The 17,555-nt window shown below is 41.0% G+C and overlaps 1 long non-coding RNA gene across 1 annotated transcript; it reads right to left on the bottom strand.

The window, feature by feature from the left end:
- Window positions 1-14,227: 14,227 nt before the first annotated feature.
- LOC108945394 (uncharacterized) lies at window positions 14,228-16,629 on the bottom strand. The gene is made up of 3 exons (XR_001969546.2): window positions 16,328-16,629; window positions 16,108-16,154; window positions 14,228-15,231 (listed from the first exon to the last, which is right to left on the bottom strand). It is a non-coding gene; the product is annotated as an uncharacterized lncRNA (long non-coding RNA).
- Between the last annotated feature and the right edge of the window lie 926 nt (window positions 16,630-17,555).

Genomic DNA, 17,555 nt, shown 5'->3' with positions numbered 1-17,555 from the left:
ATGTTGTACCATATGGGCACATATGGTGCGATATGATTATTGTGTTATGATGAGATGCGCATGCGGCGGCATAAGGGTGATGTTATTGATATGCATGCGGCGAGATAAGGGGGATTTATTCGCGTGTTGCTAGTAAGGGAAATTACTTCATTTGAGGCACATGCGATGAGATAAGGTGGCTAAAGAACGTGAAGCTATTTTGGAAAAAATATTTTTTAATTAAATATGAATCTCACACGGCGTTATAAGGAAGATTTGTAATTTGTGACTTGTGATTTGTGATTATGAGGTGTGGTACCTCGGGGTTTTGTTGAAAACCTTGTGTTGGAATGGTTTGACTATTTGGACTGTTATTTGTTTCCATTAATTGATTTCACTTGCATTTTTTAACTATGTTCTGATTATCTAGTTGCTTTATCACATGTTTACTCTTTGTCGTTATTTATTGCTTTTACTTTTCAATATTAACTTTATATTAATATTATTTCCAATGCTAGCTTTACAATAATATTTTTTCCATTGTTAGCTTTATATTGATATTCTTTCCATTGTTAGCTTTATATTAATATCTTGCATAGGTTTTCATGTCTAGTGAGTGTCTTAACTTCTACCTCGTCACTACTCTACCGAGGTTAGTCTTGATACTTACTGAGTACCGTTGTGGTATACTCATACTACACTTCTGCATATTTTTGGGCAGATCTAGGTAGCTCGGAGCGTGCCGGACGTTAGCTAGCTGTTCTAGATTTATTGTGGAAACTTCAAGGTCTACCTGCCATTACGCTCACAGTCCTCGAAGTCACCCTCTGGAGAGTTACCTTACTAATGTTTACTTTCATTCTAAAACAGTGTTGTAATTGATATTCTTAGTTACTCTTAGTAGAGCTTATGACTTTGTACTACCAGTTTTGGAGTGTATTACGGTTTGGTCATTTTGATGATGCTATGTCACTTATCCATTTTTGTTTTATAATCTAATTGGATTTAATCTGTTATTCTCATCATGTTTTAGGCTTACCTAGTCTTATAGACTAGGTGTCATCACGATTCCTAAGGTAGGATTTTGGGGTTGTGACAGTTGTTATTGCCGGGAGCGATACAGATAGATCGAATATTATTATTGTGTTAGGGCTGAGCCATACAAATGGATATTGTTATTATGTAACTGGCAGAGCAATACGAGTTGATATTATTGTATCAGGGCAGAGCAATATGGATGGATATTGTTATTGTGTCAGAGCGGAGCGACACAGATGGATATTGTTATTGTTTCAGGGCGGACTGATACGAATGGATATTGTTATTGTGATACGAGCTGTCATATGGTTGTGTTTTTATTTGATGACTTGATGTCAAGATGAACCTTTACTTCCATTAAGTTGTTATCACATGTTCTAGATAAAGATTGTTGATATTGTTTTCCGTTATAGATTTTGTTTCCAGTCTTTGATATATTGCACAGGTTATTTGGCTAGTGAGTATAACATGACTTTAACCTCATCACTACTTCACCAAGGTTAGTTGTGATACTTACTGGGTACCGATCGTGGTGTACTTATACTATGCTTCTGTATATTTTTGTGCAGATCCAGGTGGTGGAGGCAGCAGACCTAGGCAATAAAGGCTCACATTAACCGCGGGGATTCATGGTAGAGTTGCATGACCATCGCAGTCCCTTGAAGTCCCATCCCTATATTTATACTGTCATTTTCATATCCGAACAGTATTGTATTTTGAGACATCCTTATGTATTCAGTTAGAGCTCATGACTTTGTACTACCTAGTTCTGGGAAGATGTTTGAGTATTGTAATTTTGGCTGGTGCTAGATCTATTTTTGTTTTATTATTAAATTCTATCTTATTATATCATGTTTTGTTAATTTAATATTGTTAAGTGATCGGCCTACCTACTTTTAGAGACTATGTGTCATCAAGACCAAATGGTGGGATTTGGGTCCTGACGTGGGATCTAATAAGGAAAACTCTACGACTGTCTGTGCTACCTTGTCTATGAACAATGTTCCCCATATCAGCCGAAAATAACCATCCATAATAGGCTGGGAAGGATTCGAGCCTAATACATAGCAGACAATAGTTGATGTCCAATGCTCCATCTGTCGAAACTAGTAAAAAAACAATACTATATCCATGAAATAAAACAAAAATTACTACCATGACATCATAAGAAAGAAAAATTACATGTCTGTTTTCTCGAAAAATGGATAGAGTTGAATTTATACGCAGTTCCGAAGATATGTGGTACAACTTAACACAGAATGCTAGGATAAATAAAAGTGATGAATATAGGTTGGAGAAAACGTAATCCAGGCGAATCAATTATGAACAGTGAATTTAAGATTTTACGAAATAGAATCAATCTCAGAAACTAGAAAGATCACTCTTTTTCTTATTGAGGAAATAATACAGTTTGTGATAGTCTATGGCCCATGAAAAGGATGCCCTACAAGAATAATAAACAAGCCTTTTTATAGTGAAGGGGTTTGGCTACAAGTATAATAAAATAAACATTCAGTGGGAGACCCATGATAAATCAGCTTTTTCATAATTTCTACCAAGATTCCCTCTAGTGGGATTACAACGGCTTTTGCCTGCAAGCTTGATCTTGCTTAGAATCCTCGATTTTGGTTCGAGCTTGATTTCGGCTCGAACTCGTGATCTTGGTTCGAGACCGATCCTGGTTCGATCCTTCGGATGGATTCCAGGTCGATGTAGGTTGATTTTTGGATTATCAGCATGATAGATCTACCCGCGCCATGGTTCGATTCTTGTTCGAGTTTGATTATGATATCGATCTCAACACGGACCGGCCTCTCCAGACTCTAGGTTAGTTCATTCCCCCCTTCGGGATCTTACTTCGATATACCACCCTTCGAACCGTACCGGACATGCCAAGTCTGAAATCCATTTCAGCCGTATACAGATAGTCCCCTCTTTTCTCAGAAAGAAATATGACGAGAAACGATATGATTTTCAAGGGCTCGATCGGATTATATCTTGTCGATTCCATCAAGTTCGACCATGATGCATATGATAGCCGTCCTGTCGGTTTAGTCTTTCAAGGCATGTAACGCATGTCAGGCGGTGGTCGGCCACTGCTGGTAATGAACCGCCGTCGCTTTGAATCTATAACTAATTCTCACCTTTATCTTTTACCATTTTGCATCTTCTATCTTCTAAAATTTCTCAATTTCTTCTTTATACTCTCCAGCCTACCAAAACAGCTGTGATTTCTTTCCGAAAAGACCCCCCAATTCTACCAAATCTCTATCACTTTCTTCTACTCCTTATTTTTGAATTCAAAAATGGCAAAAACATCGCAAACCGTTCCTCAGAAAGAGAAAGCTTCATCTTCACATTGTGTCGCCGATGAGACACCGGCGGAGCCACGGCCAGAGGAGTGTGTCCCCGAGGCATGCATCCTTACTTCAGATTTTAAAGTTGATAAAGGTTCATCGGTCCTTGGCCGGTGTTAGCCGGTATCGAGGTACATGTGTTCGATTACTGAGAAGCACCTTGATCTGTTAAAGTAGGACTGCAATTGGGGAAAAAAAGAAGTGATAATACCTACCCCTGACGAAGACATCACGTCTCACGTGAAAGGGTTTTTGAACGTATATACTTACCCTTTCACTTTGGGTCCCCTCGATCCCGTCGTTATCGATTTCTGTCGACAGTATCAGGTAACCTTAGGCCAGGTCCATCCTTCTTTGTGGCAGATCGTTATTCTGATACGATATTTTGTGCGCAAAATCGAGGGGATGTCATTCACCCTCGATCATCTTATCCGGCTGTACCGTCCCCGACGTTTTTGGGGAGGGTTAATAAAACTCCAGCGTTGGGCTACCAAGGCTTTGTTCTCGAGTATTGACGAGGACAAGGACCGGGGTTGGATGAGTAGGTTCATTCTGGTAAGGACTTCGGACCTGATCCCGACTGAAAAGATGTCCTTTCTCGAGGAGTGGAATTTGAAACGTAAGTGTGATTTTGCTGTTGCTTCTATTTTGTTCTTTCATTTGTTGTGTTATCGACACTCCTCTTTTCATGATGTAGCGATTCCCTGGATGCCCTGAGCGGTTCCCGACCTCAAGAATTGGGTACAGGATCTCGTTTCGACTTCCACATATGCAGAACGCTCATGGCGTGATTTATCTAAGGGTCGGTGGGAGGCCGAAAATCATGGTAAGCTCATTTCTCGGACTCTGATGAGGCATTTCTCAATCTTTTTTATAAGGTTTCCCATATGCAGGTTTGGGTAAGGACGTGGTCTTGAGACCTCTGTCTAATGCGGAGGATGTCTCAACCTTCGTTCCAAAGCCGGTGAAGGAAAATAAAAGGAAGAGAGCCTTGTTGTCCGACTATCCAAAACCGAAGAAGAGGACAGCTCGTAAGCCGAACAAGAATTTTATTCCTTTGACCGTAGAATCCATTTTGCACCTAAGGGATGAAGAAGAAGAAGAGGAAGAGGATAATGAGTCCACGCTGGCGGTCCGGACGAAGAGAGCCACCGATGCTTTAACGCCGGCTGGATCGATGATGCCCTATAGGGCTCCGTCTTGAACTGAAAATATACCAGAGAGAGGTTCTGGTAGAGTCCCCAAACTATCGGATGTCGAAGACGCCTCTCATCGAAATCAACCGGCAGGGGTTACACTCGAAGAGCCCTTCGAACCCCTCCAAGCTGAGGGGAATGCTCCGAGCGAGTCGCTTGGGGCAGCAGCGATCGAGGACTCGCCTACCTTTCCCTCTTTTTCCGTAGGGGTGATTCGGGAAGCTCAAGCTCTGGGGGGCTTGATCTAGGTAGGCCTCACGATGAAGAGGATCCGTTTCTTGACCTGTTTACTGGTATCAAGGATGTTGCTGGCGCCGGTGATGAATCAGATCTTTTTCATGGTTTGAGGAAGGCTTTGAACCAGGTGAGTCTTTTTAAAAATCTTTTTGTTGGTATTGCCTTTATGTTCGTCTTTCGTTAACTTCACTTCTTGTTCCTTCGTAGGGTATGGCGGTCCATCGAGAATAATGTTCTCGTTCCCAAAATGAGCTGCATCGATACGCGGCCGACCTGAAACGTGCTACCAATGAGAGTAACTCTCTCAAACTTTCCTTAGGGCAGAGAGAGGAGGAAATAAAAGATCTTCGGGCCTAGCTGGCCAAGGCTTATCGAGACCAGGATAATTTGTCTGAGCAGGTAATGATGCTTTTTAAAACCTATGGGTTCGATACCAGAACGATAGCTAACATTTCGGTCTCACAGCTGCAGCAAAAAATCGAGATGATAGGGAAGCTGCGTGAGGAGGTCGATGTGATAAGGATGGAATCCTTGCGGTGGAAAGAAGGTATGGACCGCTTTGCTGCAGAAAAAGAGACTGCTCGAGCCCAGTTATCATCATCTAAAACCCAACTTCAGAAAATGAAGGAAAAAGGCTTGGTTCAAGCAAGAAAAATTGAGGAGCTCGAGGCTCGGTTGGCCTTAGTACTCGCCAAGGCCGAATCCGATGTTGAAATGGCAAAGACTTATGCGTATGCACTCGTGGCCGTCTATCGGGAAGATGCTGAAGCTGCCCAAGTTCAGGCAAGAGAGGCAGCCGAATCTGCCAATGGTCGGGCGCATTGGGTCGCCGAACTTACTAAGTACCGATCCAGGAGAGAAACTCTCTAGGAGATTCATGCTCGTGGTTTCGATCTCACGGAAGAGATAAAAAGGGCAAAAGAACTCAAAGCTGATGCTAAAGCTCTGGTTTCCAATGATGATGACGACGACGATGGGAGCAAAAGCGGATCCGAGAACGGGGTGGACCTGGTAAAGAAGAGACCGCTCCCGTTTGAAATTTTTTATTTTTATTTTTTTGTTGTAGCCACCTATATAGATAAGTTTTGTGTATAGGCATATCTCTATGTATTAAACCACTTATTCAAACTTGAAACTCGTGGTCTCTACAACCGAGCGAGCGTTTATTCAAACTTGGGGCAATGTAGCCCTTTAGACTTATTAATTGTCAACGATTTGATTTTGAAGAGAATATATCCCGTGGGTGTGACAGTCGAACGAGTGTTTGCTTGTGCTCAAATTGATGTAGCCCGTAGGCTATTTGGTCGAAATGAGAGTTTGCTCGAACTCGAAATAAAAAATAGACCGTAGGCTTGATCGAGTGAATGATTCGAACTCGAATTAATGCAGACCGTAGGCTATTTGGTCGAGTAAGTGTTTGCTCGAACTCGAAATGAAAAATAGCCCGTAGGTCTAGTCGAGTGAATGATTCAAACTCGAATTGATGCAGCCCGTAGGCTATTTGGTCGAGTGAGTGTTTGCTCGAACTCGAAATGAGAAATAGCCCGTAGGCCTGGTTGAGTGAATGATTCGAACTCGAATTAATGCAGCCCGTAGGCTATTTGGTCAAGTGAGTGTTTGCTCAAACTCGAAATGAAAAATAGCCCGTAGGTCTTGTCGAGTGAATGATTCGAACTCGAATTGATGCAGCCCGTAGGCTATTTGGTCGAGTGAGTGTTTTCTCGAACTAGAAATGAGAAATAGCCCGTAGGCCTGGTCGAGTGAATGATTCGAACTCGAATTGATGCAGCCCATAGGATTAATTGGAGGAGTGAGTGTTTTCTCGAACTCGAAATGAGAAAATAGCCCGTAAGCTTAATGGTCGCATTATATCTTAATTCTTCGCATGTTATTACACGCCCTGGTTCGGGCCAATTTATACTAGCATGGCTTGCTTCGACCATTTGGCTCTTTACAGTTTTCCTATCAGGATCCTGTTGTTGTGAAGTAACTCTCTTACAGGGCCTCAAATATCATTATAAATGTTGTATGACCAGTGGTTGCCTCATTAAAAACCTTGCCGAAAAACCCATTTGGGATAAAACCGGTATAAGGAAAAAAGAGTGCAACGCGTGCTTTCTGATGAGAGATCCGTCCCTTGTTCGGACTTCTGCGGGGGTTAGTTTTGAGATATAAACAAATATGGAAAGGTTGTACCTTAACAGTAGTACCATTTTAGATGTGATACATTCCAGTTGCTTAATAACTGTTTGTCTTTTATAACGTCGATCCTGTACGACCCCTTTCCGATGTCCTCGAGTACCTGATATGGTCCTTCCCAATTTGGTCCTAGCTTCCCTTCATTCGGATTCCGGGTATTGATGGTAATTTTTCTCAACATTAAGTCCCCGGGCTTGAAATGGCGAAGCTTGGTTCTTCGATTATAATACCCTTCGATTCGCTGCTTTTGGGCGGCCATTCGGACGAGGGCAGTTTCTCGTCTTTCATCCGATAGTTCGAGGCTTGTGTTCATAGCCTCGTTATTTGATTCTTCGTCGAGAATTGAAATCTGGCACTGGGTTCACCAACCTTGACTGGTATCAATGCTTCGTATCCATATACTAAGGAGAACGGGGTCGCCCCCGTACTAGATTTTGATGTTGTCCGATATGCCCAAAGAACTTCGGGTAGGATTTTTCTCCATCTCCCTTTAGCATCGTTCAATCTCTTCTTTAAGTTTTGAATGATGGTTTTGTTCGTTGATTCGGCCTACCCGTTCCCACTAGGGTGGTACGGCATTGACAGTATCCTTCTTATCTTGTGGTCTTCGAGGAATCTTGTTACTTTGCCGCCAATGAATTGCTTTCCATTGTCACATACTATTTCGGCGGGTATCCCGAACCGGCATATGATATGATCCCAAATAATGTTTATAACTTCTTTCTCTCTTATTTTCTCGAACGCCTGTGCTTCAGCCCATTTATAAAAATAGTCAGTCATAAACAAAATGAATTTGGCTTTACCTGGGGTCAATGGTAGAGGGCTGACGATATCCATTCCCCATTTCATGAAAGGCCACGGGGATAGGACCGAGTGGAGTTGTTCTCCGGGTTGGTGGATTATTGGTGCAAACCTTTAACATTTATCACATTTACGAATGAATTCCTTCATATCTTTGCCCATATCAATCCAATAATACCCTCCTCTGATTATTTTTTGGGATAATGTGTCGGCTCCAGAGTGATTCCCTCAAGTACCCTCATGCACTTCCCGTAGGACATAATCGACATCCCCCGGACCCAAGCATACCGCCAATGGTACGTCGAATGTTCTTCGATACAGTGTTCCATCTAAAGCTAGAGTGAATCGAGCAGCCTTGGTCCATAGGGTTCTGGAGTCTTTAGGGTCCAATGGGAGTTTTTCATTTTTCAAATATTTGATATACTTGTTTCTCCAATCCCAGGTTAAGCTTGTAGAATTTATTTCGGCATGTCCTTATTCGATTACCGATCTCAAAAGTTGAACCAAATTTCGGTGTGTCCTTATTCGAGCCTGTATCATCTACCTCGACCGATGACCCCAAATTCGCCAGTACGTCGGCCTCATTATTCTGTTCCTGTGGCACATGTCGTAAAGTCCATTGTTTGAAATGGCGCAAAATGATAAGCAGTTTATCTAAATACCTCTACATTCTACCTTCTCGAACTTCGAAAGTTTTGTTTACTTGACTTACCACCACCAAGAGTCGCAGTTAGCTTCAATGATTTCTGCTCCCAAATTTCTAGCTAGCTCGAGACCTGCAATCATGGCTTCGTACTCGGCCTCGTTGTTAGTCAACCTGATAGTTTTAATAGATTGTCTAATAATGCCACCCGTGGGTGGTTTCAAAACTATGCCCAGCCCGGACCCCTTTACATTTGAAGCCCCATCAGTAAAAAGGATCCACACCCCCGATGATGTACCTGATTTCAACAGTTCTTTTTCGTCTTCGGGTACGAGGGCTGGTGTGAAATCGGCCATGAAGTCTGCTAGGACTTGAGACTTGATGGTTGTGCGGGGTCGATATTCTATATCGTACCCACTGAGTTCGACGGCCCATTTGGCTAGTAGGCCAAATAACTCAGGTTTGTGCAAAATATTACCAAGCGGGTAAGTAGACAATACGCATATGGGGTGACATTGGAAGTATGGCCTTAACTTCCTTGAGGCGCTTATCAGTGCAAGCGCCAACCTTTCTAGGAGCGGATATCTAGTTTTCGCCTCTCCTAAGGTTCGACTTTTATAATAAACTGGGAATTGCGTACCTTGCTCTTCTCGAACTAGGACACCGCTTACGGCGACTTTCGATACTGCCAAGTACAAACAAAGTTTCTCATCGGTTTTTGGAGTGTGAAGCAGTGGTGCGCTTGATAGATATCGTTTTAGTCCTTCCAGTGCTTGTTGGCACTCCGGGGTCCAAGAAAAATCGTTCTTCTTTTTTAGTAAAGAAAAAAAATGACTTCGATCGGACGATCTCGATATGAATCGGCTTAGGGCGGCGATCCGACCCGTTAGTCTTTGCACGGCCTTCACATTGTCTACGACGGTGATATCTTTGACAGCCCTAATTTTATCGGGGTTAATCTCTATTCCTCGATGTGATACCATGAAGCCGAGGAACTTGCCCGAACCGACCCCGAAGGCATATTTTTCAGGGTTGAGCTTCATTTTGTATTTCCTCAGAATCTCGAACGTTTCCTGCAAATGAATTAAATGGTCCTCTGCGCGCAGGGATTTGACTAACATGTCATCAATATAAACCTACATTGATTTACCTATTTGTTCTTTGAACATTTTATTCACTAGGCGTTGGTAAGTGACCCCTGCGTTTTTTAGCCCGAAGGGCATCACATTATAACAATATGTTCCATACTTGGTGACAAATGAAGTTTTTTCCTGGTCCTCCGGGCTCATTTGTATTTGATTATACCCGGAATAGGCATCGAGAAAAGTGAGGATCTCGTGGCCGGCCGTGGCATCGATCGTGCGATCGATGTTGGGCAACGGAAAAGAATCTTTGGGGAATGCTTTGTTCAAATCCTTATAGTCCACGCACATTCTAAGTTTGTCCCCTTTTTTAGGGACTACCACTACGTTGGCTAACCATTCGGGATATTTTACCTCACGAATGGACCCTATTTTGAAAAGTTTGGTTACCTCATCCTTTATGAAGGCGTTCTTTCTATCGGACTAGGGTCTTCTTTTTTGCTTTACCGATCTGAACCTATGGTCCAAACTTAGCTGATGCGTCGTTATGTCCAGCGGGATCCCTGTTATATCTAAATGGGACCAGGCGAAACAATCGATGTTATTGATAAGAAATTGAATGAGTTTCTTCCTGAGTTCAGGGCTCAACCCCGTTTCAAGTATACCTTTTGCTCGGGCCGGCGCTCGATTAATATGACTTGATCTAGCTCCTCGATCGTCGATTTTGTGGCATCGTAGTCATCGGGAATTATGAAAGATCGAGGGACCCTTTAGTCCCCCTCCTCTTCGACTTTCTGATTGCCTAGCTGGGTTAAAGTCGTTATCTGTGATTGCTATTTGGTGTCTCGTTCTCCTTCCGTGCCCGATCCTTTGATCGACGAAAGTGAGGATATTGGTTTGGCTTTGTCGACGGCAAACATTTCTTTTGCGGCTGGTTGCTCTCCGTATACCATTTTGACATCTCCCGATGCCGGAAAATTAAGGACCTGGTGTAGGGTCGAAGGCACGGCTCTCATGTTGTGGATCCATGGCCTTCCGAAAAGGGCGTTATACCTCATATCGCCTTCGATCACGTGAAACTTTATTTCTTGGACAGTTCCGGCCACGTTTATTGGTAAGGCGATCTCCCATTTGGTGGTTTCGCATGCCATATTGAACCTGTTCAGGACCAGAGTTGCAGGTACGATCCGATCCTGCAGGCCGAGCTGCTCTACTACCTTCAATCGGATGATATTGGTCGAGCTACCCGGATCGATCAACACACGCTTAATTTTAGTTTTATTTACGACTACGGATATTACCAGTGCGTCATTGTGAGGTTGGATGACCCCCTCTGCATCTTCATCACCGAAGGACAAAGTCCCCATAGGTGCGTAATCTTGAGTCTGAGATCGCTTTTCCCTCACCATCGATGTTTTTGTACGCTTAAGCATCGGTCCTTGGGGGGTATCGGTGCCACCGATGATCATGTGGATAATGTGTTGAGGTTCTTCTTGCTCGTTCTGCTTGCTGAAATCCCTACTTCTAAAATGGCTCTTTGCCCTATCACTCAGAAACTCCCGAAGATGCCCTTTGTTAAATAGGCGAGCTATTTCCTCTCTTAGTTGCTAGCAATCTTCTGTTATGTGGCCATGGGTACCATGATATTCGCACGTTTGATTGGGATTTCTCCGGGAAGGATTGGTTTGCATTGGTCGAGGCCATTTAGTGTCTTCGATGCGTCCGATGGCCGACACAAGAGCGGATGTACCAACGCTGAAGTTATATTCTGATAATCGAGGTGCTTCTATAGGCTCGGCATATTTGTCGAAGCCGCTATTACTCATAAGCCCCCGAGAATTTTGTCCCCGATCAATTCTTTGACTGTTCCGAAGTGCGCTGCGTGTTTAACCATTGTTTACTCGATCGGTGAAGTACGGTCGATATCGGTCTCTGTTTGACCTTTGCTCTTTGTCGATCTGATTTTGACTAATAACTGCCCTCTTCTGATGAACAGGTCCGTACGGGGTCCCCGACTGATCATCCTCGACCCTAACTTTCGATTGATATCGGTTGTGTACATATGCCCAAGTTACCGTCGGACACTCGATCAAATTTTGCTTCAGGCGATGTGATGCTGTCGAACTTAGCTCGTTCAACCCTTGGGTGAAAGCTTGTACGGCCCAATCGTCGGTGACCAGGGGTAATTCCATGCGTTCCATTTGAAATCGGGATACGAATTCCCTCAGCATCTCTCCCTGCCTTTTCTTTACTTTGAAGATGTCTGATTTTCTCGTTGCAACCTTTATGGCTCCAGCATGCGCTTTTACGAACGAATCTGCTAACATGGCAAAAGAATCGATGGAATTTTATGGTAAATTGTGGTACCAAATCATAGCTCCTTTCGAGAGGGTTTCCCCGAACTTTTTCAATAGCACGGATTCGATCTCATCATCTTCCAAATCGTTGCCTTTTATAGCACACGTGTAAGAGGTGACATGTTCGTTAGGATCGGTCGTACCGTTATATTTGGGAATTTCGGGCATACGAAACTTTTTGGGGATTGGCTTCGGTGCCGCACTCGATGGAAAAGGCTTTTGTATGAATTTTTTTGAATCAATCCCTTTTACCATTGGTGGAGCCCCCGGAATTTGATCGACCCTGGAATTATACGTTTCCACCCTCTTGTCGTTGGCTTCGACTCATTTTGTGAGTTCCTCGAGAAATTTAGTAATTCCGGGAGTAGTCCCCGATTCCTGCTCGTTAGATTTTACTATGGCAGGCTCTGTTCTGGGGGTGACCTCTCGAAGTAACCCCTGCCGGACCTCTCGAAGTGGATTGGAAACCGGCCTGTTTGTGCTTGAGTTTGGCTCTGTAGCCGAGCTATCGCTTATTGCTGGGCTTGCAACATCTCAAAGATCATGCGTAAGCTGGCCCCGATCTCCTATGGGTTCTGGGTGTCTTGGGCTAAGGATCGAGCACCGCCCTGAATGCTTCTTTCCGATTCGGAACGCTGGTTTGCTTCCAAAGCAATTTGTGAATTGACATCTAGTGGTATTTCGGCTCGAATCTCGGGTAGTGCCAAGTTGTTGGTTTCATCTTGAAGGCCAGCTTCGTAATCGGTCGGTGAAGCCATTCGGTCGGTGGCTATTCGTAGCTGAACCTGAATTGAAGGTGTTTTCGGAAATAAGTGACCACTGTTATCCTCGGCCCCACGGTGGGCGCCAAACTGCTTTTCCGAAAAATGGATAGAGTTGAATTTATACGCAGTTCCGAAGATATGTGGTACAACTTAACACATAATGCTAGGATAAATAAAAGGGATGAATATAGGTTGGAAAAAATGTAATCCAGGCGAATCAATTATGAACAGTGAATTTAAGATTTTACGAAATAGAATCAATCTCAGAAACTAGAAAGATCACTCTTTTTCTTATAGAGGAAATAATACATTTTGTGATAGTCTATGGCCCCTGAAAAGGATGCCCTACAAGAATGATAAACAAGCCCTTTTATAGTAAAGGGGTTTGGCTACAAGTATAATAAAATAAACATTCAGTGGGAGACCCATGATAAATTAGGTTTTTCATAATTTCTGTCAAGATTCCCTCTAGTGGGATTACAACGGCTTTTGCCTGCGAGTTCGATCTTGCTTAGAATCCTCGATTTTGGTTCGAGCTTGATTTCGGCTCGAACTCGTGATCTTGGTTCGAGCCCGATCCTAGTTCGAGCCCTCGGATGGATTCCGGGTGGATGTAGGTTGGTTTTTGGATTATCAGCACGATAGATCTACCCGCGCCATGGTTCGATTCTTGTTCGAGTTTGAATATGATATCGATCTCAACACGGACCGGCCTCACCGGACTCTAGGTTAGTTCGTGCCCCCCTTCGGAATCTTACTTCGATATACCACCATTCGAACCGTACCGGACATGCCAAGGCTGAAATCCATTCCGTCCGTATACAATGTCAAAATATTCTTTGGTAACCATTGTAGCTATTACGTGTCTTCCAGCCGCAAAATGTTGTCGTTATCATTCTCCTCCTTGGATTCTCTTCTTCATTCACGCCCTTCCTTGCTAGTCAACCTCTTATTAATCCTCACTCTTTTGTGTCAGTTTTCTGCTAATTTCTTGCATTGTAACTATTTCTGTAGAGTTCTCGTGATTGATTGATATTTAATCTTTTGGCCCGAAAAGTCTCAGTGCTGTACAAGTTGATCTTCATTCTCTAATGGGTTGTGCTAGAATATAGCAACGAAGTCAGTTCTTGCAGAGTTATACTGTACGTACACTTTTCTCCCCTTGATCCTCACTCGACTGTATCAGTTTTATATGGAAAGACTCTATGCGTCAACCCAAAAGGCACTTAAGCAATTGTAATGACCCACTATTTCAATTCAAACATTGCATCTCTAATGAACCAATGCAATTCAATCGTTGAAACGTTATCGTTCATTAGTTAAATTGTTACAACAGTTACATTTTCTATATTAGAAGAAAGGAAAATAGATGTTCAGTTGAAACATGAGGAAAAAGGCAAAAACATGACCAAAAAAATAAATACATTTCCAAGCCTAGGAGAGGTGTCAGCACTCATTGGCCCTCTTTTATATATAGATATAAATTATTTCTAGATAACATATATTTTTAGTTGTTTCAAAAAATAATAGCTGAAGAAATTTTGGGAAACTGCGGACCCCACTCCCACCTCCTTGTTTTGTATAGGTGCATAAATTAACAATTTGTGTTAGAGCACGTTGTCATAACCTAAAGCTAACACTATAAATAGATCCTGAGTGCACCACACGGTATATATATGGCATGCACGCCGTAACGGTATAGTTATAAATGTGTGGATCGGGTTGAGTATTGCAACAGAGAAGATATATATAACATGATTATTCTTGGTTGTTTGTTCCGTATTCATGTTGTATTGTGAATTTGAGCATAAATATTGTTCTGGAACCCTCTTATGTATGTTCTACTCCAGTTTACATGTTGATCATTGATTCTCTATTCTGTTATTGTTTTTACTTATATTCGTACATGTTTATAGTGAGCGCCTTGTTATAGTCTCGTCACTACTTTGTCGAGGTTAGACTCGGCACTTACAGCGTACATAGGGTCGATTGTACTCATACTACACTTCTACACTTCTTGTACAGATTCTGGTGTTGGTCCTGACGGTGTTTAGTGCAGGTTTGCTCGGGCTATAATTATCCAGAGACTTGAGGTAGAACTGCACGGTGTTCGCAGACCCTAAAGTCCCCTTCTTATCTTTATACTATTTATTTTATTCAGACAGTTGTATATTATTACGGACCTTGCTTATAGCACTTTTAGCAACTCATGTACTTGTGACACCAGATACTGAGATTAGACTAGATAGCGTGTTCGTAGTTTGTTATATATTTTGTAGTTCTACAGCTTTACCTTCTTATTTATTTGCTTTTAAAATTTGTTAAAATAAATAAATGTGTAGCTAATATTGACCTTCCTAGCAAGTGGACCTTAGACGCCATCACGGGTCGTAGTTGAAATTTCGGGTCATGACAAAACCAAGTAAATATTTTGTTGTATTTCTAAGCATGCATTCCAATCCTAGATTTATCTATTGGAAGGTACTGATATATAACCTTTCAGAAGTGAAACTGATGATCCACAATCAGATTAGTGCCACCGATAAGGATTTCTCCAAGCAGGAGTGTTGATTATAACCTACAATATTTCCGTGAGAAAGGACGATTTAGCAAGCTATCAACGCGATAATATTATAAGATTTTGTAAGATAATAAAAAGTGAAGTTAAAGTTTTAATAATTATCTAGGACGATAGTATACTGCTATTTTATAGTTTAGTTAAGAGAATTATGGATGTCTAGTATATGCAACAAAATATATGCAATAATAAGAACGACAAAAATATTATCTGCTTTACTTTAATATTGGAATCAAAACAGTGTTTAACAGAAAGGGATAACACAAAAATTCCTAAAGAAGATAATAGAAGCAAGCAAGCATTTCGTAATAAATCCTTTGTTAAAATAAATAAATGCTTCTACTTTAGCGTCGAAATCATTCGACTATTAAGTTCACTAAGACAATTAAAGATACTTTAAAAAGATACATTTGCATGTATCAGCACTTGACAAATAAAAGAAAAAATTTGTTATTGATCCATTAGCCTTTTTTGAGAAAAACAGAATTGATGTTCAGGCAGCCTAAATATATTGTCTGCACATTTTGTATTACAAACCCAAAAAGAGGAAAAACTAATATTCAACACTACGAAGAAAACTAAAAATCTGACTGGTTTTACTTTAGTTGTGCTTTTTGAACCGTCCTAATGTAGTACATTGAGATTGATGCAAACACATCACACGGCAGAAAGAGGAATAAAAAACTAATAAATCCTTGCAGCTAAATCTTTCAATTGCTTCTTCTCTAAGGTCCGCAGGAATTCTAAAATATACATGCGAGAGGAAATATTTCAATTAAGAAGACACAAATAACATAAATTAACCTACAAAAATATCCAAAAAAGCAAAATTTGACAACCTAAAATACTTAATGCAAAAGAATAAAGAGTACTTACATCTCGATTTCAAAGAGTGTTATATCCTTCTTCAAAATACATTGATTCTACCAAAATTTCGATTACTTTTAGTAGAGAATCGAAAAATATCAAGATGAAAGAAAGAGAAAAAATCAATAAAGGGAAAACACATATTAACAGAGAAAAAAAATTTAAAACTCACATGCAAGAAGAAAGAAAGACAGAAAAGCAAAATCAAAGAATGGGGAAGAGGAATTACCATAGATCAGAAGTTTGATGATAGAAAAATGCTTTTGGTCGTATCTGAAATTATTTCGCATCTTCTCCTTTGCGAATCTTTTTCATTGCGTTCATTTTTTTTAAATCTTAGTGGGTTTTAACTGAAGTGTTAATTTTTTCAAGTGAAGGAAATGGACATGGGAGAGCAGACTTCTCTTTCGTGAATGTGAGTGAGTGAGGAAAGAGAGAAGGATAGTTGATAATGAGAAAGGAGTTTGGGAAAACTTGGAGTTAATAAGCGATTTTGTAAGGGTGGCGGAGGTTACTAAGCCTCGCAAATCTAATATACTAGTAAATTTACTCGATCTCAAAAAATAAATAAATTATAAGAAAGTAATAGTAATGTCTTAAATTTTATAAAAGAAAAATCAATCTTTACTAAGAAAATATTCTTCCCGATTCTACTGTGTTATAGTATTACAATGTAAATGACATGTTATGATTGGTTAACACATATTAACAGAGAAAAATCTTCTATAATGTTATTCCTTAACCTCTCTTCTCTAAGCATTTGAAAGTGAAGTAATTAATTAATTACATCTGTTATATCAATGTCCTGAATTGTTAATGCTCTTGTCATTGTATTTTAGATTTGAGTATGTACTGATTAGAGCAAGTATGTGTGTCGATTTGACTATTCAACCATAGATATCTTCTGTTTATGCAATTATACTTTTCCTCTAAGGTGAAACTTTATATCAAAGTAAGAACTTAAGTAATGAGGAAAATAGGATATTTTTATGATTCTGCTAAAAAATAATTAAGGAGAAAATAAGAAACAAAACGTCCATCTTACCGTTCAAAAGTAATGTTGCTGATTGCCTTTCAAACACTAACCAATACAAGCATCTACGAAAATATATAAGACCATTAAACTCTTGAAATTTGATATTTTCTTAATCATTATACTCTTTCTTTTTACAAAAAACACTTGCAGAATGGCAGAGAAATATACTCCATCCATTCTATTTTATGTGAACTCTTTTTTTTTTTAGGACTTGTTGATATATTTTGTTGAGGTCCCGGGGGCCTCATGTGAGTTTTAGATGGTTAACGGATCAAAACATTAGACTTAGGAAAATCTGGAAATTTTGCTTCTGGTGTAACCGCAACTGCGAAGCTTTGATCGCAGGTGCGCAAGGACCATCGCAGAAGCGGCCAGGAGTGAAGGGCAGGGCAGGTTGTGCAGGTGCGAAGACTTTGTCGCA

The sequence above is a fragment of the Nicotiana tomentosiformis genome, chromosome 9 (genome assembly GCF_000390325.3).
Source record: "Nicotiana tomentosiformis chromosome 9, ASM39032v3, whole genome shotgun sequence".
Lineage (NCBI taxonomy): Eukaryota > Viridiplantae > Streptophyta > Magnoliopsida > Solanales > Solanaceae > Nicotiana > Nicotiana tomentosiformis.
Note: the sequence above shows the minus strand (reverse complement) of the source record. Positions and strands in the feature narration are given on the sequence as shown.